Here is a 26,993-nt window from a genome sequence, read left to right as displayed (position 1 = left end):
GCTAGTAACAAACTTGGGCCAGCTCTTTGGAAATGAGGCATTGTTAGGAACCTCATGGCTTAAAGGCTTCATAAAAGGAAAGAGAGACAGAACCAGTCAAGGAGGCTTCCATTCACTGGGCGCTTTTCTGACATCAGGTACTAGGAAGACACTTGATGTCCTCCTTTAATTTTCACAGCCATCCTGAGAGGCAGGTAGTACTTTGTTTTCCAAATGAAGAGAAGTAGATAACTTAAACTCACAGTCAGAACATAGCAGATCTGTGATTCAAATTCAGATCTCTCATCCCCAAATCCATGCTTTTCCAGGTCACTGGGCTGATGGCCCAGGTGCCCAGCCTGGGGTCTTCCTTGCATACCTCCCACAGGTGTTCACATCAAGGAACTGTGCAGTTCTGTATGCCCTTGGGGTGCAGACCAGTGTCCTGCTCTTCCTTGTGTGATTGGAGGAGATCCCTGACAGCCAGGGTCTTTGCAGCACACATCCATGTACCTGTGCCTTGGTTGTGTAGAGCACAGGCTGATGAGGCGGAAATCACCATTTGGTTTTCATAGGGATTTGTTTACTTAGCAAATATTTTTTGAGTGCCTCCAAGTGCTGTGCATTATGAAGTGGGTGAGTAAACAGTCCCTGTTCTCACAGAGCTTACCAGTAGAGGAGACAGATATTAGTCAAGTAACACATGAGTGGATATATAAATACAACTGTAAGGGACCTTGGAGATCATTGAGATCAGCTGATGAAACTGAGACCCAGAAATGCTAGTTGCCCAAGCAATTTGCCCAAGACCATGTAGCAAGTAAGGGCCAGAATAAAGACTAGAACTCAGAACTCCTGATTTTCGTTCTTAAACTGTTTTCCCAACCCTAATATGTCACACTCTGTTCTGTTGCATATCCATAATAGACTGCCCCCAAGCCCCAGCCAGCCATATAATCGTGTTGATCCATCAGGACACTATTGCCATTTTTAGAAAAAACCAGAGAGTATTTTGAAATGATAATTAAAGAGTATAGTGAACTAAATCCCTCAGGGTGGCACTTACCAAAGCTTGTTTTCAGAGTTATCTCAGAGCCCTGAGCAGAAACAGAGAGAGGCAAGGCTCCCATGCTGTAGCAACACTGACTAATAAGGGTGCTTACGGGTGTTTCAGTGTTTTGGTCTGACCCCAATGCTTTCTCATCTCCCAGATTCAGCAGTTGCTCATTCACTCATTAATTCAACAAATATATACTGAGTGCCTACTAGGTGCCAGTCACAGTTCTTGGAGCTAGGGACACAGCAGTGAACAAAACAGGCTGCCCTCATGAAGCATACATTCTAGCTGGGAGAAACAGACAATAAAGAAAATAAATAACACAGCGTATTAGAAGAATCAAAGAAAAATAAGAAAGGAAGGTAGGGAGTGCCAAAGGTAGAGATGCATTTTTAAATAGGGTAGTCAGGAAAAAGACCTTCCTGAGAAAATGATGTACTCAGTACATCATTTTCTTTATTTAGTGAAAAATAAATGTATGTATATACATATATATGTACATATGCACAGGCATATATACATATAATTTATATAATACAGATACATAGGTAAGACCTTCCTGAGAAAATTATGTACTGAGTCATCATTATATATATACATATGTACATATACACATATATATACTATACATATGTACATATACACATATATATATACTATACATATACAAATGTACAAACGAAATGATGATAAATATATCTCTTTAAGTATGACAGTGCATTTGACATGATTTAACATGTTGCTGTGGGCCTAGCTCTGAATAGCCAGCATATTGTGTAATTTGAAAAGTCCCACAAGCTGCTTCCTACTCCTTACAGAAAAAGGAAAAGAAAAAAAGCTTCTCATGGCATGTACCAATGCCCAATTCCTAGCATTCCCTTTTTGTGGGGCACTAAAGCAGTAGTTCTCAAACTTGAGGGTACATCAGAATTGCCTGGAAGGCTTGTTAAAGCACAGACTGCAGGGCTGCACCCCCAGAGTTTGTGGTTCAAAAAGATTTGGATGGATACAAAACTTTGCATTTCTAACAAATTCCCAGGTAATGCTGATGGTCCAGGGACCACACTTTGAGAACCACTAAATTAAGCTGTTATAGCTAGGAAGTTCCTTTTAAAATGAAGCTATTACCTGAGAAATGAGGCATCCATTCATTAGGATACATGGACGTTATCAAAGTAGTTATCCTTAAACAGCAGAATCGTTTAAAAATTGGACTATTTTTTTAAACAGGGGTAAGTTTCAGAAGCCACAGCCAAAGACCCCGAGCATAGAGGAATTAAACAAGGGATGTGTTCTGAAAGGAGGTGCCAACAGTATTTCATTATTTGTCTATCAATGCTTTACATTTTCATAATGTAATACTTTTATAAGCCCTTTTGACCACTGCTTTCTTTTGACCAGTTAACCTACTAGGTGGGCAGCGCAAATGAATTATTACATTTTATAAATAAGAAAATTGAGACAAAAAGAGGTTATATGGCCTCCCTTGAGCTATCAAGTCTGAGAATCCCAGATCTCCTACTCCTATTCCGTTTTTCTTTCTCCATTAACATTTTTCATAACACTAGCTATAGCTTTCTCCTGAGACATCTCTTCTGGTATCATTAAAATCCGGGACATACAGCTGCTCTTGGTCTTTTGCCCTGTTCAGAATCCCACTTGCTGCAAGTAGATTATTCATATAAGTGATTAACTATGGCACGTCCTAGGCCCTGCATCAGTTTCTTCTGCCATAAACACATTTTTATTCTTCTCCTACTGGGTATTTTACAGAGAAAATGCTAACTCATTTTGTTATTAGCCTAAGCTAGAACTTACCATTATGAAAGCAAACCTGCTGGGGGAAAACACACATAATCCTTTCCAAAGGCAAATAGAAAAGACATTTTGATTATATGTACCATTGCTTTCACTCCATTAGTAGAGATAATTGAAAGTTTTCTGTTTCACTGAAGTATCCAGCAAAATGAGAGTAGATTTTGTTATATCTGATGACTAGTGAATCACATTCTTGAGTATTTAAATATACCTACCCCTCCACAAAAATGGAAATGAATCATAAAATCCTTTTTTCCAGTTCTTGTCCTTCTAGTCATTTTCTCCATGTCTGCACTGTCTCCTTTTGGTGAGACAGTGAGGTCTCCCATTGACTGTCATGGTAGGGACCCTGTGGGTCACAAGGAGCTATCTTCCTTCCGCTTCTATACTGTCTTTGACTATCCAGCAGCGTAAGGCTTTAGAAGTTCAATTTCTAAATCTGCTCTCCTCTGTCACCCAATACATTGATATTCTGAAATCTTCTTCCTTCTGTACTGCCACTGGGACCGTTCATTTATTCAGTAAACATTTACTATGTATCAGACACTCTAAGAGCCACTGAACAGGCTACAAAAATGAGTTTGAAATAATCCTATCCTCAAAGAACATGGCATATCATAGAACCACTCCCTAAATCACATGGGATCATAAACATCCAGATGTCTTCTCTATGTGGGTTACAGTCCCACGCAAGCTGCTCCCCATTTTCATTCTCTGTACCCTATGCTCAAAGAAAGCTAGTTGATGAGTTTTTTCAGCTTCAACATAAAATAGGCACCATTAGGAAAGAAAATATACCTGGGGAAGAGAAAAGTGGGATGAGGAAGGAGAACTAGTCTGCGATTCTGAGTACACACAGAGATAGGTATGTATCAGCAGCCCAAAAGCATGGTAAACAGGGAGCAGTATAGGGTCTAATATCTGCTGTAGACATTCCACGTGTGGACCATGGAAACTGATATATGTGGGTGATAAAGCTTGGATGACTGGAAGTTTCATATTGATGAAAGATCCAGTGTGAATGTGGTTTTGCTGAGCTTTAGACTCCAAAGTGTGCTGTGAAAATGACTATCCTTTAAAAAAATTAATGTTCACTGCAACACAAGGACTGAACATAGGAGAAAACAGGTTGAGTTGTGGGAGAGAGTGGAATGCAGAAGATTCAATGAGCTGAATCAGTATTAGAGAACCCATGAGAAAGATTCAGATCCTAATCCAACAATGTGTATGTATGTGCATATAGGTACACAAATACACATGCACAGGAAATGTGTCAAAGGCCAGTTTTTATGAGGATGAGTCTCTAAAATATATTTCAAACTTATAATCCAGAAAGGAAAACAAGTTTAGAAAACCAAAAGTGCAGTCAGAGTTAAAGATAAGATTGTTAGGTGACCACACATCTTCCTCCCATTTATGTGGAGCCACCTGAAGGTGTAGCACCTTTCACACTCTCAGTAGCTTAGAGGGGCTTAGGCTCTGACCACTCTTTTTTAGATTGGGCTTCATGAATAGAATCACAAGCCAGGGGTTCAGGGCAGACATGCAGCAGGTTCTCAGATCTGTCCTTTGAAACCTGTTTTTACTGGTTCTGCAAACCTATCCTGGCCCTGAAGAGAGTTTTCTCAGCACCGGTGCTTATATCCAGGCTTACTAATGACCATCAAAGGTGCCAGTGGCATGATAGTACAGCCAGGCCTACCATTGGGTGGATGTGGACATGGATAATGGTAGCTGTAGTTAGAATTTAGAGAGTTCAGAAATAGCAGTGATGGGAGAGGGGGTTTCTATGTGTCTGCTTTTGAGTTTCTGGGATGGTGGAATAGGAGTGTTATTCTATCTGTAAGGATGTCCAGTGATTCTGTTACCTATTAATGGTGAACTTCTAATCAGCTTTATACCTAACATAATGTGGAGGTTTTAGATTTGGCTGTGTTGAGTTCTGCTGGGTGGTTGTTATGGCATGCATCTGAGTAAAGGGAAGTACCAGGATGGGGGTGGAGATAAAAAATAATTGATGTAGAAAGAGGGTTTCGATTTTATTGGTATGGCACTCTCACTCTGAGAGTGACCTGTAAGGATAGCACTTTGAGTGTTGCTCTGGTGTCTCACAGATTCACGAGGACTTGCCTGGGATCTTGGCCTTGAGAAAAGCAAGTGGTTGATAAAATTGATCGACACAATTGAGCTTCTCCAAGGCCAGCTGGAAGTTAGCAATGAAAATAGGAGGCTTTGTACTTCTCAGACTTTCCTGTGTTCTCATTTGCTGTTGAGGATGCTGACCTACTGCTTTATGTTTTGGTATTTCTGGGACTATTCAACCAACAAACTTGTAGGAGAGCCACAGATATAACCCTCAAAGCCAGGCCAACACAAATGATCTAAGTACTCTCTGTCTACCCTGCAAAGCCACATAGGCAGGCTTGGAGATGGAATAGGTCATTAAAGAGGCGGGGCGGTTGGGATGGGTCGGGGTGGGGGAAAGGGGTCAGGGTCCTTGCAGTGCTTGATTGATTGGTTGGTGTTGTAGAATAAAAGTGATGACATTTCAGCTTAATGGCACAGCAAAACATTGCTTGTAGGGCTACACACATGCACAGCCTTCCATGAGAGGCCATCAAGCCATCAACCCAGCATTTCTGGGTTCTGAGGAGTGAATGATTCAGAAATTAAAGTGAGAAAATAATGAGCCCAGTGAGTGTGATGATCATTCAAAGATGATTGCTTAGATCATCACCACATGCCACTTTTGCAACATGCCTCAGACCTCAAATTTGGCTATAATAGTAAAGAATCTGGATAACTTGTTTTTTCTCAATTAAAAGTCTTATAAAAATACATACGGAGCCAGGTGGGTGGCACATGCCTATAATCCTAGCACTTTGGGAGGCTGAGGTGGGCAGATCACTTGAGCCCAGTAGTTCAAGACCAGCATGGCCAATATAGTGAGACCCTATCTCTACCAAAAAAAGATACAAAAATTACCCAGCATAGTGGCATGCACCTGTAGTCCCAGCTACTTGGGAGGCTGAGGTGGGAGGATCACTTGAGCCCAGGAGGCAGAGGTTGTGGTGAGCCAAGATCACACCACTGCACTCCAGCCTGGGCAATGGAGTGAGACCGTGTCTCAAATAATAATAATAATAATAATAATAATGCTTATGGGAGCAGGAGTAGGAGGAGTAAGGATTTGGAGGGTTAGATAGAGTAGCACCACTAGTCACATCTTTGGTAAATGTTTGACATGAGAAGGGCTATAAAGGGTTATATCCAAAATAGTATAATGATTGGGGTTCTGGAGAGTCCCTCCACTATCAGAGACTATAGAAATGGCTAATACCTCACCCAGAGGCCAATGAAGGGATTATGTCTCCAAAACAAGAGAATGTGTATTGCTAATAATTAGTGACTCTCAAGAAGTACTGGGTATCCATCATATTCATTCATTTATTCATCCAACAGCTATTTATTAGATACCTACTATGTGTCAGGCACTATTCTAGACAGGAAAAAGAAAACAACAACAACAGCAACCACAAACAAGAATTCCTGCCATCATGGAGTTTATATTCTGGTGGAAATACAGACAAATAAGTAAGATATATAAAATGCTAGATGATGATACATTTTATGGTGAAAAATAAAGCTGCAAAGGAATGTAGGGAGTGCAGGAGATGAGGAAGGAGTGCAGGGAGAAACTAAGATCCAATGACTGACACAATCAGGGCTACAGAGCACTAGGAAATTCATCCAGATGATCTCAAGGCAAATAGTAGTAACGAGTCTGTGAGTGTCGGAGGGAATGGAGAGGTAAGGGTTTTGCAAGAAACATACAGAAGATTTTGTAAATCTCTCTTTATTACTCCCCACAAAAAGCATGAAGATTGGCTGGGCATGGTGGCCCACGCCTGTAATCCCAGCACTTTGGGAGGCCAAGGCAGGAGGATCATGAGGTCAGGAGATCGAGACCATCCTGGCTAACACAGTGAAACCCCGTCTCTATGAAAAATACAAAAAATTAGCCAGATGTGGTGGCACACACCTGTAGTCCCAGCTACTCAGGAGGCTGAGGTAGGAGAATTGCTTGAACCCAGGAGGCAAAGGTTGCAGTGAGCCGAGATTGTGCCACTCCAGCCTGGGCAACAGAGCGAGACTCCGTTTAAAAAAAAAAAAAAAAAAAAAAGAGAAGCATTGGGGAGAAGCAGTTTTATCTAGGAGCAAGTAGGATCTCTCAGATAAGATAGCCTCTGCCCCAGTCTTCATGCCTCCACTGGAGCGAAGAGGGTGCCCAGAAATGTACCCCAGAAGTCAAGTGGGAACCTCAGACTATTCCCCCATCCTTTACCAGCAGTCAAGAGAAGACTTTCTGATATGACATCAGCCTAGGTTTGAAGAACCTAGATTCCATTCAAAGTGATGATGACCTCACCTATGGTGCGGTTAAACATCCTTCAAGTTCACATGGCGAGATTCTTGAAAACAAATCAAGGTTTGATCCAAGTTCTATATGAATCTGGGAGCCAAGAACTCATACTATTCATACACTGTTTATAAGTCAAGGGAAGCTTAAAGGGGCATTGCAGATTCTGAATAGTGTGACAGGTATTTGTTTTGTCCCTAAGAGGTTTAAAAATATTAATTTCCTTTGGTTACTTCCTCCTGATTCCCAGCAGACTGTACAGTCCCTCCAGTCTAGTTTGATAAAATTTCAGCAGCAGCAGGAAGCATGGTTTCCAACAATGCCTGCATGGAGACCCACCATGGTAACTAGTACAAGGACAGAGAAAGTCCCGGTTTGCTTTATCACAAATAGGACAGGACCCCAGGGGACCCAGTGAAGAGGTGCAGGAATTCCTGCTACAGTCTTGGGATAGTAATTCATATAGAGTATACCTATTGCTTGGTTCCCTGTGCCCAAGTAATAGGTATGTTCAACCTAGATCTGAGTCCCTGACAGCAGGAATATGGCTCAGTCACAGTTGTGGGTAAATGTGGCTTCCCCATGTCCTCTCCCCAAACCCCACTTAGGACTCATCAAATTTATGCAGCAGACTCGAGAGTTAAGGAGAATCTGGCTCTCTCCTCCCAACTGCCTCAGTGTGCCCTCAAGAGACAAGCTTTTAAAGTTGAAGCCAAATGAGAGGGGAGCTCAGAGTACCAGCACACACACCCACCCTCCCATTCATTGTGTAATAGTTACCGTCTAATGCTAAGGCTAGCTCTGGAGAGATACATTGCAAGACTAAGTTCAGGAGGTTGTTTGCCATTGTTATGTTGAAAAATTAGTCTAAGATGGCATTGGTTAGGCTTTCCAGATAATGGCTGAATGGGGGCAGGTTCATTCCAACTCAGGTCTTGTTATAGGAGCCAAGTAATGTAATGGCAAACAAAATCACATTCTCTACGTGGCTATGAGAAATCAAATGTGATACTTGGTTATTTTCTATTTTCTTGGATCTATACTTGTGCTCAGCAGGGGGGGCTCTAAACATACCTGTATAGGTCAACCATCTTTTTGTCCTATCCTGATAAAAATTTAATTTTGAACATGACTCAGACTCATCTGTAGATTGCAAAAACTTTTGAACTTACATGTACGTGTAGATCATTAGCTGGATAAAGAACCAGTATAGTTTTATAAAATTCATGTCAAATCATACTAGTACCCAAATTGGTAATTGCCACAGAGTAAGTGCCATGAGGGTAGGGACTCTTGTCTGCTTTCTTCACTGCTATATCCCCAGTACCTATGCAAGTATCTGACACATTGTAGATAACGCAAGTACAATTACATAGCATGTACAGCAAGTGCAGTCTCCTTAGTGTACAGAAACACAGAGAGAAAAACTTCCCATCTTTAGTGCAACCAGATGAGGACCTCCCCTGTTGCACTGCTGAAGAGTAGGAAGTTCTTCAGAATGATGTTATACTTGGCAAAAACAAGGAGCATGCTGCTTGAGTTCCAGTTCTTGATAATGCAAGAGTAGAAGACAGGTCTGATGCATGATCTGGTAGGCAAAACTCAAATCCAGAATCGAAGGCCAGGGTCGTTTAACAGGTAGGGCCTGTTAAACTTAGCAAATTATAGTGTTGGAGCTTCTTTGCTAGGTTTTCAGGTAGCAAAGAAGCTCTAAGGCCATAATCAAGGTGGACAGTGGAACCCAGGTGCACAGCCAGATGAGGGAAACTACAGGGTGGTTTGGTCACTGACAATTCAAATAATTCTGATAAATGCCAACTCTTCTCTCAACACAGTTTTATTGTACACATGAGCTTTTAAATGCGCTACTTGACTTCTGGGGCCCTGTAGATCATTTCTAATTAAGAAAGGAAAATGGGAAGATGGGAAAAAAAAAGCACCAAGGGCCAAGAACAATGAACAGGAGAATAAGTCCAACAGAGCACATGTGAAATAAAAAAGAAAGAAAGAACTGCTATGAGAAGTCAGATTTGAAAAATGTCCCTCAATTTGGTTTGCTTCACTGGGTTGGTTACCAGTGAGAAAGACTGAAGTCTCAAAGACAGCGTTGACTGCAAATGCACTTCTCTCTGCCCTGCCCTACCCCCATCTCATTCAACATTCCTGAAGCTCCAGGAAATGAAAATGTGAGAATCAATCCATCTATTGTGAGTCAGCCCAAGAAATGGTCAACAGTGGCGTCTGATGCCAATTCCCTGGTAGCAAGTGAAGCTGGTCTTCAGCTTGATTTTAATGAGCTTTAGGACTGTTCCAAAAATACATAAAAGGAATAGAAAATATCTTTAATTAGAAGAATCATACAGTCCATTTGGGAGCGAGAAAATATAAATACTCAGGGAACAAAATTCATACCATGTAGGATAGGAATAGCTATTGCATTATCCTGAGAGATCCAAAAGTTAGAATGATCTCACCTCACTTTTTATCTCTATCCAACACCGAAGATGAGTCATTGGATGTAATGGCAGTCATCTTCAGGTTGTTTTTGTTTGTTTATTTGTTGCCCGGGCTGGAGTGCAGTGGTGTGATCATAGCTCACTGCAGCCTTGACCTCCTGGGCTCAAGTGATCCTCCTGCCTCAGCCTCTTGAGTAGCTGGGACTACAGATGTGTGCCACCACACTTAGCTAATTTTTGTATTTTTTGGTAGAGATGGAGTCTTACTGTTTCCCAGGCTAGTCTTAGACTCCTGACCTCAAGTAATCCTCAGCCTCCCAAAGTGCTAGGATTACAAGCCAGGTTGTTTTAAGAACTGCTAGTAATAATCATGATAGTAGTAGTAACAACAATAATAAAATCCAGTAAGTCGGCTATAATTGCATTCAGTTTGTATTTGTCTTAGTATGGTCCCAATATAACTCTCTCCCTTTCTTAACTTTATTTTTCCTGCCACTCTTTCAAAGTTCCCAGACTCCTACCAATACTCATCCCTAAGACAATTCAATCGAGAACAAAAGTGAATATATCTGTCAGGATAAGCCAAGTTTTGCTATGGTAACAATTCTAAAAATATTGGTGGCTTTAAACAACAAAGACTTACTTCTTGTTAACACTACATGTTCGTAATGTAGTTTTATCCATAGCAGGGGGCTCTGTTCATTATAGGCCCTCAGGGACTCTCTGGTTGACCAACTTCTAAAGTTGCCAATTACCATCCCAGACAGAAGGATAATTCTGAATGTTCTTACTCCCACAATTAAATGCTCCAACCTGGAAATGACTCAACACCAATGACCAGAACTAATCACATGGACCTACTCAATCACAAGGAGCCCAGGAAAAGCAATTGAGTTATATATCCAGAAGGCGGAAATATTTGGTGAGTGTCAGAATGACTACCTTAGCAGTTAACATCAAATCATACTTGCAAATAATTTACATTTGGACTCTAATATTTATATTTTGGCTTTAACTCAAATAGATTTTCAAATTTTGGCTCTACTCAACAGATTTGTATATGGGAATTTCAAATTTACACCTTGAAGTAGTGTTATTTATGTTTAGCTCATGGTTTGCTTTCTGTTAATCTTTGTATTAGTCCATTCTCACATTGCTATAAAGAAATACCAGAGACTGGGTAATTTGTAAAGAAAAGAAGTTTAATTGGCTCATGGTTCCACAGGCTGTACAGCAAACATGATGCTCGCATCTGCTGGGCTTCTAGGGAAGCCTCAGGAAACTTACATGGCAGGAACAGGAGCAAGAGAGAGAGTGAGGGGGGAGGTGCCACACACTTTTAAACAACCAAATGTCACAAAACTTACTATCACAAGAACAGCACAAAGGGGATGGTGCTAAACCATTCATGAGAAACACCTCCCTGATCCAATCACTTCCCACCAGGCCCTGCCTCCAACATTGGGGATTATAATTCAACATGAGATTTGGGCAGGGACACAGACTCAAACCATATCAATCCTACTACCATTACCCTAATTTCTACTCACCCTGTCCATGAATGTTAGGTCCCATATGTAGGGGGTCAGTGCTAATGTCAATGTTTAATTAAAGTATAAAGGTAAGAAAGCTTCGTGTTCTTGGAACTTTTTCCAGACTTAGAGAACCAATTTTTAGGGTACAATGGCTTTTTGAGTCTAGTGGGACATGAGCCCTTCTGTATCTTAGAGCTTAATTTATTACATTATTCATATGCTAACCAGTGGAGTTCTCTATTGGCATCTGGCATAAGATTCTCTACACAGTAGATGATGCATTGTAGGGAAGTGAACTTACTGAATCCGCAATAGCAGAGTCACTGACCGATGTTGCAAAGCATGTTTTACGTAAGTGTAAGAACATGCCACATATGTCATGTCACCTCTTGTAAGTAATCCTATAAGATTGCATGACATTGCTCTAGAAATCACATAGTTACTCCATTCTTATGTAGCTTGTGGTATCACTGCCAGGGCAAATTCCAATGTAAACCACATTCAGATTATCTGCAGAGTAATGGACACAAGCAGACCTGGGCAAGAAAATGTAGCACTGTAATGGCATAGAACACTGGGTTGGAATCAGGAAATTTAGTTTTGATCCTAATTCTGCTATTGATCAGGTATATGAGCTTTGAAAAATATGTTAGCCCAGTCATCTCTTATCCAAACCCTTTTCCTAGGCTGGGCATGGTGGCTCATGCCTGTAATCCCAGCATGCTGGGAGGCTGAGGTGGGCGGATCACTTGAGATCAAGAGTTCGGGACTAGCCTGGCCAATGTGGTGAAACCCCGTCTCTACTAAAAATACAAAAAATTAGCTAGGCAGGGTCGCACACATCTGTAGTCCCAGCTACTCAGGAGGGTGAGGCAGGAAAATTGCTTGAGAGGCGGAGGTTGCAGTAAGCTGAGATCCCACCACTGCACTCCAGCTTGGGTGACAGAGGATGACTCTGTCTCCAAAACAAAACAAATGAAAAAAAAAACTGTTTCCTAATCTGTAACAGTGGAAAGTAATAGAAACTGATTTCTAAATTTCCTTCTAAATCAGTATACTTTCCTATTAGTTCTTACCAATAATTCCATGACTTTTATGGGAAAAAAAATAAACAAATACACATCCTAAGTAATGTTGAATTAGAAAAAATATATATATATAAATAACCTAATTTTATATATAATTATATACATAATTATTATCTATACTGATAAAAGAGACATAGATACTGTAAAATAGTAATTTTTAAAAAAATTATTTATGGCTGGGCATGGTAGCTCATGCCTGTAATCCCAACAGTTTGAGAGGCCAAGGTGGTAGGATCACTTGAGGCTAGGAGTTCAAGAGCAGCCTGGGCAACATAGCAAGACCTCATCTCTACTAAAAGTTAAAATAAAAAATAATTTTAAAATTATTTAGCTTGAAATATAGGCACAGATGTTTTCAGAAATTAACATATATGCTCCAGTTTCTTTCTCATTTATTTATCCATTCATTTAAAAATATATTGAGCAAGGCCAGGCGCGGTGGCTCATGTCTGTAGTCCTAGCACTTTAGGAAACTGAGGCGAGCAGATTGCTTGAGCCCAGGAGTTTGAGATCAGCCTGGGCAACATGGAAAAAACCCCATCTCTACTAAAAATACAAAAAAATTAGCCTGGCGTGGTGGAGCGCACCTGTAGTTCCAGCTTCTCAGGAGGCTGAGGTGGGAAGGTCACCTGAGCTTGGCAAGTCGAGGCTGCAGTGAGCCAAGATGGCACCACTGCACTCCAGCCCGGCTGATGGGAGAAGTGAGACCCTGTGTCAAAATAAAACAAAAACAAACAAACAAAGAAACTGTTGAGCATATGTCATGTAATCAGCTGGGTTAAGTGAGTGGAGAGGTGCAAGGACATTAAGGACACTGGCAAGAGCATTACTAAAATAATGAGCCATGCACTTTACTCTCCAAGAGGTGAAGCATAATTCCCCACTCTTTAACTATGGCCTGTGTATAGTAACTCATTTTCAAAGAGTACAGTGTGAAAGGGAGGGAAAGAGTAACTTCACAGTGGAGAAATCTGGCAAACACTACCTCAGTCAGGTTATTATCAACAGGTTACCTCCGTCAAACATCAACAGTGAGAGGTCACGTTGATAGCATGCACCCTTAATATGATGTGGTGCTCTTCCTCCCCAAATCCGTAACCCCAGTCTACTCATGAGAAAAACATCAGATACATTCCAGTTGAGAAATATTCTACAAAATACCTTACCAAAACTCAATATATTCAAAAGCAAGGAAATCCTGAAATACTGTCACACCCAAGAGGATTCTAAGATGACATACTAAATGTAATGTGGCATCCTGAATGGGATTCTGGAAGAGAAAAAAGAGTATTAAGTAAAAACAGGGAATCTGAATAATGTATGAACTTTAGTTAAAATTGGGTCATTTATCAGAAAACCAAACACTGTATGTTCTCACTCATAATTGGGAGTTGAACAATGAGAACACATGGGCACAGGAGGGGTAACAACACACACTGGGGTCAGTCAGGGCATGGGGGCCAAGAGAGGGAGAGCATTAGGACAAATAATTAATGCACAGAGGGCTTAAAACCTAGATGATGAGTTTACAGGTGCAGCAAACCACCATGGCACACGTATATCTGTGTAAGAAACCTACACATTCTGCACGTGTATCCCAGAACTTAAAGTAAAATAAAATAAAATAAAAATGAGTCATGGCATCTAAGCTACATATAAAGGAAACCGATGAAGAGAGAGTATTGATGGATTGGGAGAAAGTAAAGGGCTCTGTGAACTGGAGGTGTAGCGGGGTGAACAAAAGGTATGAGTACCTGAATAAGCAAATTGGAAGGAGAGGAAGTTGTGGTAAGGAAGGAAGATCTGAGGTGTCTAGTTCTAAGCAAGATAGAGAAGTAAGAACCAGATTTCCTTCCCGGCCTGAAACCTTTTTTCTTTAACGGGCGAAATATAAAAAACAATAATTTTCAAGACACTGGACATGAGACAACAAGGACAGTGTGATCCCTGAGAGACAATAAACAAACCAAGCGAACCCTGCAAATACCCCAGCTTACTGCTTTGAGTTTCCAGGCGTCGGTGCAGGGAGGGGTAGAATGCCTGTTCCCAGCCAGAGTAAAAAATCTCAAATTCCCAGGAATCAGGAAGAGTACTCAGAAGGCTCTTAACCTGAGTAGTGGGGAAGAATAAATCCTAGACTAAACATGGCTCTGTTTCTGCCTATGAGACCCTGTCTCAAAAAATATAAAAATTAAAATTAAAAAACAGTACATGATTATATAGTCAATGAGGTGGATGGGGGGATATTTCCTATAAAGAAGTTTTTTTTTTTTTAAACACTAGCAACTTGTAAACACCCTTGAATATATTAAAATATATAAAATGAAATAAATTTGGAAAAAGATTATGTACAGATATGCTCACAAAACTCGGTCATCATCAGTCACTCCAAGTTTTCCCTATAAACACCAATTTACAGCTTGTTTCTCATCTTTTCTTTTAGGCAGAGACTTTATGGGCTCTGTTTATACCAGCTATACTTGAGTTTTCCAAGAGTGCTACAGCACGACCTGATATGAAAACTTGCCCCTTCAGTCTGCTTCAATCTGTCTGGTCACTTGGGTTTCAGATCAGGAGTGTCGCAGGCATTGCTGTCGGCTGAGCACTCATAATTAGCTCTCTGGTATTCCCCTCACTCTCTGTCTCCTTTGTCAATGAGATATGGTTCTTTGATCCAAGCTGCTTTTGAATTTTCTTTTCTCTTCTGATCAGAATAGAAAAACACGGAGATTAAAAAACATCTCAAACCTTCCTTTGTCTACCTTCATAAGACTCTGTCATCTAGATCAGGATCAGAAGGCTTGGCTGCATATAAAAGAAAAGCCCCAGGTGACACCGACTTAAATAATAGAGAAGTTTATTTTTCTTTCACATAACAGACGACTGCAGGTAAGCGGTCCAGGACTGGTAAAGAAGATCCACAAAGTCCTCAGGCGCCCGGCTCCTTCTAACTGATTCCTTCACCATTCCCAGGGTTTAGTCTAATTCTCATATCCGAGATGGATGGTGTTCCAGGGAGCAGGTTGGAAGGGAAGGGAAGATGTGCCATCCCCATATTAAAAAGACCATTGCAACAAACACTAAGAGTTACATCCCATTGGCCAGAGCGTGATAATATGGCTGCAATAGCTGCAAGGGAACCAGGGAAATGTAGTCTTTTACTGGGTAACCATGTATCTACCCCAGCCAGCCAAAATGAGTCTTCATTACTAAGAAATAAGGGCACAATGGACTCTGGGAGGCACTTGGAAATCTTTGCCATCCATACTCTTTTTTTTTTTTTTTTTTTTGAGATGGAGTTTCACTCTTGTCACCCAGGCTGGAGTGCAGTGGTGCAATCTCAGCTCACTGCAACCTCTGCCTCCCGGGTTCAAGTGATTCGCCTGCCTCAGCCTCCCAAGTAGCTGGGATTATAGGCATAAGCCACCACGTCTGGCTAATTTTTGTATTTTTAGTAGAGATGGGGTTTTGCCATGTTGGCCAGGCTGGTCTCTTGAACTCCTGACCTCAGGTGATGTGCCTGCTTCAGCCTCCCAAAATGCTGGGGTTACAGGCATGAGCCACCATGTCCAGCCTCCATACTATTTTGTATTACCAGAAAAATAGCTAGTAGCAATCCATTGTACATATCTAATTAGTTTCCTCCTCCACATTGTGTACTTACTTTGTACAAAAAAGATGTTACTTTATTTGTGCAGAAGAGTATTAATGTATAGCAAAGGTATCCTTGAGACTCAAAACTCCTAACTTACTCCATATATCATAAAGAAGTGTCGTATTTTTCCTTCTCAACATTGAAAATATATTTTAAGACAGATCAGTTTTTAAAGAGTTATGAGACATTTTCCTCAAAATTGATGATGCCACAATGAAAAGCCCAAAGTTATAAACCAGTAAAAGGCATTTAAAATATACACTCTACACTTATTTCTGAAAGGACTTGAGAGAGTTCAATTAAAACACTAAAAAAGATGTGAAATTTAAAAGTAAACATAAGAGAATCCACATCTTCATGCAGGGGATGTAGGTTTCAAATTTATGATGAGGCGAAGTACAGCACTCTCCATGTACTTCAGTGAACTCCAGTTGACAATAACTGAAAACCTACTCCATAAGAGAATTTTTTTTTAAGACAGAGTCTCACTCTGTCACCCAGGCTGGAGTGCAGTGGCACAATCTCGGCTCACTGCAACCTCCACCTCCCGGTTTCAAGCAATTCTCGTGCCTCAGCCTCCTTAGTATCTGGGACTATAGGCAGGTGCCACTACGCCCAGCTAATTTTTGTATTTTTAGTAGAGACGGGGTTTCATCATGTTGGCCAGGCTGGTCTTGAACTCCCGACCTAAGGTGATCCACCTGCCTTGGCCTCCAAAAGTGCTGGGATTACAGGTGTGAGCCACCATGCCCGGCCAAGGGAAATTTTTTAAAACCACATAGTCTCTATGGTGAAGATACTTTCAATCCAGTGAAAGGCACAGGAATGTAGACAAATACCATCCAAGGCAAAAAATGTGCTGGAATAGAGATACAAATATTCTGCTAGACTGAAAAGGTAGGGAGACGTTACTGGGAACTGCTGGTGGTGATGATGCAGACAGGAGCTGCTTATGGAGGCGATTCGTGGATGAGGTGGTCTTTGAACTGGCCTTGAAGATGGAAAAGGATTTCCAGAAGATTACAGAAGTGTGGTTTGGGAAAGGAGGAAAGGAACTATTCCAGGCTGAGAAAAACATCATAAATAAAAGTCAAGGAGTTGGGAAAATGTTGGCTCTGTCTGAGAATCAGCAAGCATAGGTGTGATTTGGCGTGCAGGGTCCGTCTAGGTAGCAGATGAGTAGGAAAGACTGAGAGGTTGATCTGAGAAACCTTATGTGGTATGCTCAGGGATTTGGACTTGGTTCTCTGGGCAGTAGAGGAATAGGAGAATAAGGAAGATGAGCATGGTCACATTCTATGACCTCTGTTTTCTCAGAAAGTAGTGAGCAAAGCTTCTGTTCATGAGATGTTTGTTAGTTTGTAAAGAATGTAAAGGGTTTAGAAGAGGATAATATGGTAGGGAATCGAAAAAGAAACAAGCAAAAGAATTGTGAGAAATGTCGAAGTCCCCACTGAGGTGTTGGAAGTGAATTTGTCTTCACATTTTTGACAAAAGCAAAACGTATTAGATTAAACAACATTTTGGCTTTTGACAAGTACGAGTACATACACCATGAGGCAAAAACGTATGTACCTTCTCTCACCACTGCCTTCTTTCAGCACAGCAGGACGATTTTGAGTGACCTTGATATAGGAACCAAGGAAGGTGATATTGAAGAGCCAAAGAGTGGTGTGTGTGTGTGTGTGTGTGTGTGTGTACGTGTGAGAGAGAGAGAGAGAGAGAGACAGAGACAGAGAAACAGGCAGAGACAGACAGGATGCAAGAGATGGGGAGGAGAGAGGAGCACTATTTGTCTTAAGTAGTTAAGAAGAAATTATCACTGGGTGATAGTTGTTGGTCAGAGGAGAAGGTTATGTGTGTGCATTGTGAATAAGGTGGCTGACATTTAGATGAGTTTTTAAAGCAGTGCTGAGTATTCTGGGGCACAATGACACTAAAAGAAGATAATTTTCCATAGAGAAACTTGTACAAAGAGAAACTTAAATGATAACCTAAGAGATATTATCTCGTGGAGCAGGAGGGAGACAGACCTTTCCCCTTACTTCTTTCACAAGGGCATTGTGACATTAAAGATGAATGTGGAGATTCAAGCAGAATACCTTTCAGAATGACGACCCTGTAGCAGAGCGAATAGTGGGGCCCCAAAAGGCCACAGAGCTCAGAGTGGCTGGAGAAACTCTCCCACCACACTCACACTGAGTCCTGGCATCTCCACCTTGTAATTCTGCCTGGGGAAAGCTGCGAATTGGAACACTAAGTTAGACCTTAAGAATGCTTTTAGATCATTTCTTGAAGATTTGTTTTATAGATGAAGAAATAGGTCCGGAGAGAGTCACTGGCTTGCCCAAGATCACTGTCCACATAGGGGCAGAACTAGATGGCCATCCAGACTCTTGACTCATAGCCCAGTGCTCCTCCTGCCATTTCTACTATGCTGTCGCATGGTGCCTGGGGGGCTGGTGCAGTTCACTGTGAAAGGGCCACTGAGATCTGTGCAGCCCTGACGGCTGCACGTGCCACTCCCAAAGATGCAACTATGGGGACGTGATATGTAGCCTGCCAGATGAAGGGGAGCCGAGGGAAGCAGTCAGATGGGGATTTCAGGAAATGCTCTAAAATGGGTATTGAGAGGGTTTTAGGAGAAAAAATCTACTTACCGCCCTGTTTCAGGGATATTAAAATGCAGTGCAAACCTCCCACATGCACTTAGGCTTTCTGTGCCTTCTGGGGACTGATAGATCTTCTCTCTAAAATGCATTGATCCTCTGAGGGAGATAGACCACAAAGTTCCAAATCCTCTCCCATCTGAGAGGTAGAAGGCTGGAAGCTTTAAAACATCGACCATTGTTCCATTAGGAAGGATGAGCATGACAATAATTATCTAACTTTTGCAGCAGCTGAGCACCCAACTCATTGAGACCCACCAGACGCACCTGCACACCCCTGGCAGGCTGCAAGCTCTATGGCTCAGCACAAAGCAAAACAGAGGGGAATGCAGATACTTTGCCCAGAGGTTTAGTGAGGTTCTGAATAAAGAAAGGACTATGACCACTGGTGTTTTTATAGGAAAACGTGAGAGAAATAAGCTAGACAAGCCTTGGGTTTTCCAGATTCTTTTAAAGGAAGGAAGGGAGAAAAAAAAAGAGCAAGAGTCAGAGTTTTGTATATTTTTGTACATTTGACTTTATTTGTATCATTTTGTGTGTTTTTTTTTGTTTGTTTTTTTTTTTTTTTTTTTTAGATAGGTCTCATTCTGTTGCCCAGGCTGGAGTGCAGTGGTGTGATCTCAGCTCATTGCAGCCTTGACCTCTCAGGCTCAACTGATCTGCCCACCTCAGCCTCCCCGGTAGCTGGGATTATAGGCATGCATCACCGCACCAAGCTTTTTTTTTTTTTTTTTGAGACAGGGTCTCACTCTGTCATCCAGGCTAGAATGTAGTGGCACGATCTTGACTCACCGCAACCTCCGCCTCCCAGGTTCAAGCGATTCTCCTGCCTCAGCCTCCCGATTAGCTGGGGATTACAGGTGCCTGCCACCACACCCGGCTAATTTTTGTGTTAATTTTTGTATTTTTTATAGAGACAGGGTTTTGCCATGTTGCCCAGGCTGGTCTCAAACTCCTATGCTCAAGCATTCCGCCCACCTTGGCCTCCCAGTGCTAGGATTACAGGTGTAAGCCACTGCACCCGGCCACATTTAATACTTTAAATTATTATAAATGCATATGTGATAAATGAGCTATGCAAAGAAGTCCCTTTTATTTTTAGTCACCCATTCAGGCCCTTTTAGAAGAAAAATATATGTCAGGGTAGCCATGCGCCCAGGTCTATATATAAAGCAGTTTATGGAACAGTTCTCATTTTAAAGAAATCTGTCTTGTAGCCAGACCATGTTTCTTGGTTTCTCATCTGGGATTTTTTTAGACATAATATGATAACATGGTTACCATAGGTATAAGGTGAATGGCTAGCTGGGTGGGTAGCCATACACAGGTATTCAAGACTCTGAATCATATATATACACAATTTTGGAGAGCTGGAGTGGACCTTGAGAATCTTTTAGTCCAACCCTTTTGTTTTACAAATGCAATAACCGTGGCTTAGAAAGTTATAGTTGCTTGTCCAATCCACAGAGCTGGGAATCATATCCAGGGCTCTTCATTTTTAGTCCAGAACTCTTGACATTGTATCTCTCTATCACGGTGCTGTGAAGGTCAATTTTTTGGCAGATCAAGGGCCACTCCGTGGGCACCACTTACCAAAACTAAGCCTTATGTGAGGCACTGGTTTATGTCCATCACAACTGACATTTAGGGGTTCACGATCATGTTCCCTAGCTGCATGCCAGTCAACCTCCCACAGCAGAGCTTAGGAACTATGTAAGTATTAATTGTTCTCCCTATTACTCTGGGCTGACTGTCACCTCTTTAGCACAGTCGGAAACAGTTTATTAAAAACTGAAAAACAGTTGGTTAGTTCCCAGTCACAGCTTGTTCTGTGAGGGAGTGGAGCTTATTTCCTGTGTCTTGGTGGCATAAAATACAAGCCATCTTTGGCGACAGAATTGTTTTTGTTACCTAACTGTCAGAATTCATGAAGGTCTTTGTGTATATGTGTTTTGTTTTAGAAAACCCTTATGATTCAGCTGGGCATGGTGGCTCACGCTTGTAATCCCAGCACTTTGGGAGGCTGAGGCAGGTGGATCACTTGAGGTCAGGAGTTTGAGACCAGCCTGGCCAACATGGTGAAACCCCATCTCTACTGAAAATACAAAAATCAGCTAGGCATGATGGCACACGCCTGTAATCCCAGCTACTCAGGAGGCTGAGGCAGGAGGATTGCTTGAACCCAGGAGGCGGAGGTTGCAGTGAGCCAAGATCATGCCACTGCACTCCAGCCTTGGTGGCAGAGTGAGACTCTATCTCAAAAAATTAAAATTAAAATTAAAAAAAACCCGTATAATTCTTGGAACTTTATAACCACACAGTTTTATTTTGCTAATTTTACATCAGTCCTACCAACTTTAGTTAAATTCATTTAGTTAATTGGAAAAGAGCTCTCTCAAGATAACCCAGATCGGCCGGGTGCAGTGGCTTACACCAGTAATCCCAGCACTTTGGGATTTCACTTCTGATCACTTGAGGTCAGAAGTTTGAGATCAGCCTGGCCAACGTGGTAAAACCCCATCTCTACTAAAAAAAAAAAAAGCAAAAATTAGCCGGGCGTGGTGGTGCACGCCTGTAGTCCCAGCTACTCGGGAGGCTGAGGCAGGAGAATTGCTTGAATCCAGGAGGTGGGAGTTGCAGTGAGCCGAGATGGTGCCATGCACTCCAGCCTGGGTTACAGAGGGATACTCTGTCTGAAAACAAAAAAAGGGTAGCCCAGATAATTTTTTTGCCCCAGGCCAAGATGGTGCCACTGCACTCCAGCCTGGGTGACAGAGGGAGACACTGTCTCAAAAAAAAAAAAGCCCAGATCTTCTTTTGCCCCAGGCCATGTCACTTGTCACTGGTCAGCCTTTAGGGTAGCTTTTCATGGGCCAAGTGCCCACTCTAGTCCAATCACCTGTGGGCACAGAATGGACTGGCGTTTTGTGATAGCAGATGCTGCTGCCTCAGGCCTGCCTTGTCAGCAGCTATAAGCAGGGCAGCTTCTTGTCGAAGGGGTTGTGGCCATGTTAGACAATGTCCTTGGCCTGCTTAATTTAATATTATAATCAAAATAAAATAAGTAAATCATCAGGGAGGCAGCTGAAAGTAATGGAAAATAGAATTTAACAACAAAGAGTTCGTGGTTCAGTTTTCAACTCTGGAACTTAGTAGCCGTGTGACTTGGAGCAACTTTGAGCCTCAACTTTCTGTCTGTAAAATGGGGATTTATAAGGGTTAAATGAAATGATACACATGAAAACACTTTGTCAACTATGAAGCACCACACCCACATAAAGCATATTATGTTACCTCCTATAAGTCCCTCGAAGCATAAAATATTCCATTTGTAGGATTTTTGGATATCCCTTTCTAAATTGAGTATCACTTTCTGGCACAAAGCTTGTACCTCCGGGTTCAGATGACTACCCCTTGTTGTCAGAATCTGCAGAAATAGCCCAGAGAGCTCAAGGTTGTTACCCTTTACACATAGCTGACCCAAACTGCATTATTCCTAGAGTGCTTTGTTCAGAGAGAATAAGTTGTTAGCATTGGCATTCCTCAGAGTCCTCCGACCCAAACTCCCTTTATTTGCAGATGAGGAACTAAGGCTTAGAGAGGTTAATTGACTTCCTCAATGTCACTGATAGTACCAGAGTAGCACTCACTCAATTATCTATTGCTCCCTAACAAATTACTTCAAAACTTAGAGACTTAAAGCAATATTTATTATGTAGTAGTTTCTGTGGGTCAGAAATCCAAGATTGGCTTTGCCTGGTGTTTCTGGCCCAGGGTTTCCTGTGAGGTGGTAGTCAAGGTGTTGCTTGGAGCTGCAGGCATCTGGAGGTTTGACGGGCTAGATCTGCTTCCAAGGTGGCTCCCTCACATGGCTGTCAGCAGGCGGCCTCAGTTTCTCACCTTGCGGACGTCTCTCTAGGGCTGCTTAAATGTCCTCATGACACGGTGGCTGGCTTCCCCCTGAGTGAGTGATTCAGTAGAGAGCAAGGAGGAAGCAGCAATGCCTTTTATCCCCTAGTTTCAGAGGTCACACATCAACACTTCCACCATATTCTACACATTCGAAGTAGTCACTAAACCCAGCCCACACTCAAGTAGAGGAGAGAGGAATTCAATTCCATCAATCCCTGAAGGGTGAGGTATTAAAAAAATTTTATGGACTTTTTTTTTTTTTTTTTGAGATGGAGTCTTACTCTGTCACCGAGGCTGGAGTGCAGTGGCGTGATCTCGGCTCACTGCAAGCTCCGCCTTCCAGGTTCACACCATTCTCCTGCCTCAGCCTCCCAAGTAGCTAGGACTACAGGCGCCCGCCACCACGCCTGGCTAATTTTTTGTATTTTTAGTAGAGACGGGGTTTCACCATGTTAGCCAGGATGGTCTCGATCTCCTGACCTCGTGATCCACCCACCTTGGCCTCCCAAAGTGCTGGGATTACAGGCATGAGCCACCGTGCTCGACCTTGTGGACATATTTTCAAAACACCACAGAAGGTTTCCTTTAATGTGGCATTTTCTTTATAAATGAGTTTCCATCAGAAATCAGCAGGTTTTTTTTCAATTACTTGATGAAGCAGTAATTAGTAGAAGAGAAATTAATTTATAAGGATGTCTTCTCAGGATATTGAGAAAACCTCTAATGCGAACAAAAGCGTAAAACAAGGAGAGGACCGTATAAGAATAGAAAGACAAGGGAAAAACAGAAGCAAGGGTGCATTAGATTCTGACTTCTGTGGGCAGAGTTTTCTTTCAATTCAGGAAACACTGAGTGAATAGATGCTATGCAAATCATGTCTAGGGGCAGGGGTTTGAAGGTACAAAGCCTCTAGGTACCCCAACTCTAGTTGCAGAGCATGACCCATATATGTAACTAGCCCAAATATAAATAACATGGAAGCTTACATTAAATACTGTCATGGAGGTACCTAAGCTTATGTTAAATACTGTAATAAAGGAAACTATCATGTGCATTGGGAACATGAAGGAAGGAAACAATTCAGTAGCTGTGGGGTTTGTAAAGCCTTGCAGAAGATATGCAAACCACTCCATTACCATACATGCGCACTGCCACTTTTCATACCCTTTCCTTGCTTTATTTTTCCCTTCAATACTTATCACGAGGGGGCCAGGTGCAGTGGCTCATGCCTATAATCCCAGCACTATGGGAGGCAAAGGCAGGAGGATTACCTGAGGTCAGGAGTTCGAGACCAGCCTAGCCAACATGGCAAAACCCTGTCTCTACTAAAAATACAAAAATGAGTCAGGCGTGGTGGTGGGTGCCTGTAATCCCAGCTACTTGGGAGGCTGAGACAGGAGAATCACTTGTACCCGGGAGGCGGAGGTTGCAGTGAGAGGAGATTGTGCTACTGCCCTCCAGCCTGGGCGACACAGCTCCATCTCAAAACAAAACAAAACTGTATTGATAGATCTGTATCGATATAGATACATCTGTATCGATATATCTGTATCGATATAGATACATCTGTATCGATATAGATACAGATATATCTATGTATATCTATAGATCTATATCTATCTATATCGATATAGATATAGATATATATCTCACTATGTAACATCTTGATTATTTTGTCATTATCTTGATTATATACTCAAGAATACAAACTCCATGAGGGCAAAAGTGTTTGTTGTGTTCAGCGCTGTATCCCCAGGGCCTAAAGGAGTGCCTGGCACATAATAAGCACTTTGTAAGTATTGTTCAATGAATCCGTAAGATAATTAATCAGTTAGTATGGAAATTGAGCTCAATCCTAAAGGGGCAGGAAAACTTGGCAGATGTGGACTGGAGGGTAGGGTGCTCTAGGCAGAAGGGAAGCTGACCAAAGCCACTGTGTGGCTGGGCTTGTAGACTGTAGTTGCTGTGGAAGAAGGTGAGATCAGAAAGGCAGGTACTAGAGGATGTTTGTGAAGGAGTTAGGATTTTATTATACGCAAAGGGAACCCACTTAAATTTTAAGGCCAGGAGTGATATCCATGCTTTTTCTCTATGATCTTGCTGCATTTAAGAATATGTGATATCAGGAAGGTTCCCACAATTCCTATATTACCTAACATTTGATTTGCTACACTTTGACCAATAATCCTACCTCTTTTACTGTAGCAGCTAGCTCTTTACTCTTCATTTGCTCTTTTTTTGTATAGGAAATGTAAAACCCTCTAAATATTGTGGTCTCTTATGTTCTTCCTCCTTTGCTGGTGAGCCTGAGGTCAACATTAGACCCTGGGAAATTCAGTGGCATTGGTAGTGGCTGTAACACAGTAGTTTTATGCCTAGGGAATGAATCATAAATTTCTTGCTATAATTTCAAGGGTCCCTGATGTGTAGGGTATTTTTCTTTTCTCAAATCTTATATGCTGAGATTTTTTTCAAGAATCCATTTCATTGCTCCTGGCAGCAACTGTAGGCAGTATGGGAAGCTCACACAGGGACATGACTGTCCTAGAGCCCAGGGGTGAGGGACCTCTTGCTTCCTGCCCTTTGCTAGAAGAGATGGAGTCTCTGGGCTGGGTCTCAACGACCTCAGCCCAGATGCCAGGGCAGGGGGTTGGGCCCCACCTGCTGTGAGGGGGCTATCCCACCTTCATTGTGGATGTGTCATGTAACCTCTGTTCAGCGTCCCCATTAAGGAATGTATGGGATGCTGGCTGAGACTTTATGATGCAGCCTCACCTTGAGGGAGCTTCTCTGATGTCCTAGAAAGCCCAGACCTCTCTAAAGGAACATTATTTTAGATAAGGACAGCAACCGTCTTAACTCTGAAATCTCTCAGCCCAAGCTCAGAACATAACCCCGCCCACACGTGACTGAGAAAAGAGATGCATTATGGTTGAGAAAGCAGAGATCACACATAGGAATTTTTTCCCTAAGTTGTCTCCCTTGTTCTAGTTCCCTTAATATAAACACAAGCAACTAGAAAACCTGGAGAGTAACTTATTATGGGAAAGGGAAGGCACTTAGCCACTAATCCCAGTTTTTAAATAAAATGGCCATTTTCAAAAGAAGATAACCACCATTGTCTTTTTTGTTGACAACTCTGTTACTTTGTCAAAGTGCTTAGTGATTGAAAGGCAGTGATATGGCCAGTCACACCTTTAATCCCGGTAATTTGGGAGATGGGCAGATCATTTGAGCCCAGGAGTTCAAGACCAGCTCTGGCAACATATTGAGACCCCCATCTCTTAAAAAAAAAAGAAAAAAAAATTAGCCAGGTATGGTGGCATGTACCTTGTAGTCCCAGCTACTTGGGAGGCTGAGCTGGGAGGATCACTTGAATCTGGGAGGTCAAGGCTGCAATAAACTATGGTCATGCCACTGCACTCCAGCCTGGGTGATAGAGTGGGACCTTATACCAATAAAAAGAGTGAGAGAGAGAGAAAGAAAGAAAGGCAGACAGTGGTGATTTTAACAATGACTTCATATGGACTCCAATATAGAAGAGGGTTGTTGTGGAAGTTGGGTTGGGGGTTAGGGAAAGAGAAGTACAAAATCAGAATGCCTCCTTCACCATGGAAACCTTGTACCCTCACAATATAGGCGATGGTCCTAGAGCCAAAAGCGCCCAGTGTGGATCTATCTTAGATGCAGCTGAAAGGAGATAGGGAGTGTCTTGGAAGGATCTCTTGTAGTTCTCAGAGTCTAGTGAAGCCTTTTCAGGGAGATGAGAAGCAGGTGGAGGAGGTTGGTGAAAATGCAGTTTAGGAAGGTCTTAGCTGTGAGAGAACTTTGAGAATACAGAGACATCCTGGCCCATATATGCTGGGGATACATGTCTGTGGGCTTGGGACAGGTATTTGGGAACTACATTCTGTCCTGGCTATGAATCCAGAGGCAGAATACTCACACGGATTTGTTGAAAGAAAGAATGAGTGAATGAATGAACAAAGAACTTGAAGTCAGCCTTGAAGAAGAACTTTCTATGCAGTCTCTTCCTTTCAGAAACCAAATTGGTTTGAAGTCGACCAAAGCCCTCCAGAAGGGGTGGTCAAAGCACTGGGAGAGGAGCACCTCTTTTTTAAATTCCATTTTAATTTATTTTAAATTGTATTTATTTATTTATTTTTATAGAGACAAGGATCTCGCTGTGTTGCCCAGGCTGGCCTCGAACTTCTGGCCTCAAGCTATCCTCCTGCCCGGGCTTCTCAAAGTGCTGGGATTGTAGGTATAATCCACTGTGCCAGGCCAAAATAATTTTTATTTATTTAGTATTTTTTAGAGACAAGGTCTCGCTTGGCCATCTAGGCTGGAGTGCAGTGGCACAATCATAGCTCACTGCAGCCTCCAACTCCAGGGCTCAAGCAA

The 26,993-nt window shown here is 42.1% G+C and overlaps 1 protein-coding gene across 11 annotated transcripts in view; it reads left to right on the top strand.

Moving 5' to 3' along the window:
• KALRN (kalirin RhoGEF kinase) overlaps nucleotides 1-26,993 on the top strand; it is a 695,573-nt gene that overhangs the window by 485,206 nt on the left and 183,374 nt on the right. The window lies entirely within an intron of this gene.

This window comes from Hylobates moloch, unplaced genomic scaffold, assembly GCF_009828535.3.
Source record: "Hylobates moloch isolate HMO894 unplaced genomic scaffold, HMol_V3 SCAFFOLD_4, whole genome shotgun sequence".
NCBI classification, from domain to species: Eukaryota; Metazoa; Chordata; class Mammalia; order Primates; family Hylobatidae; genus Hylobates; species Hylobates moloch.
Note: the sequence above shows the minus strand (reverse complement) of the source record. Positions and strands in the feature narration are given on the sequence as shown.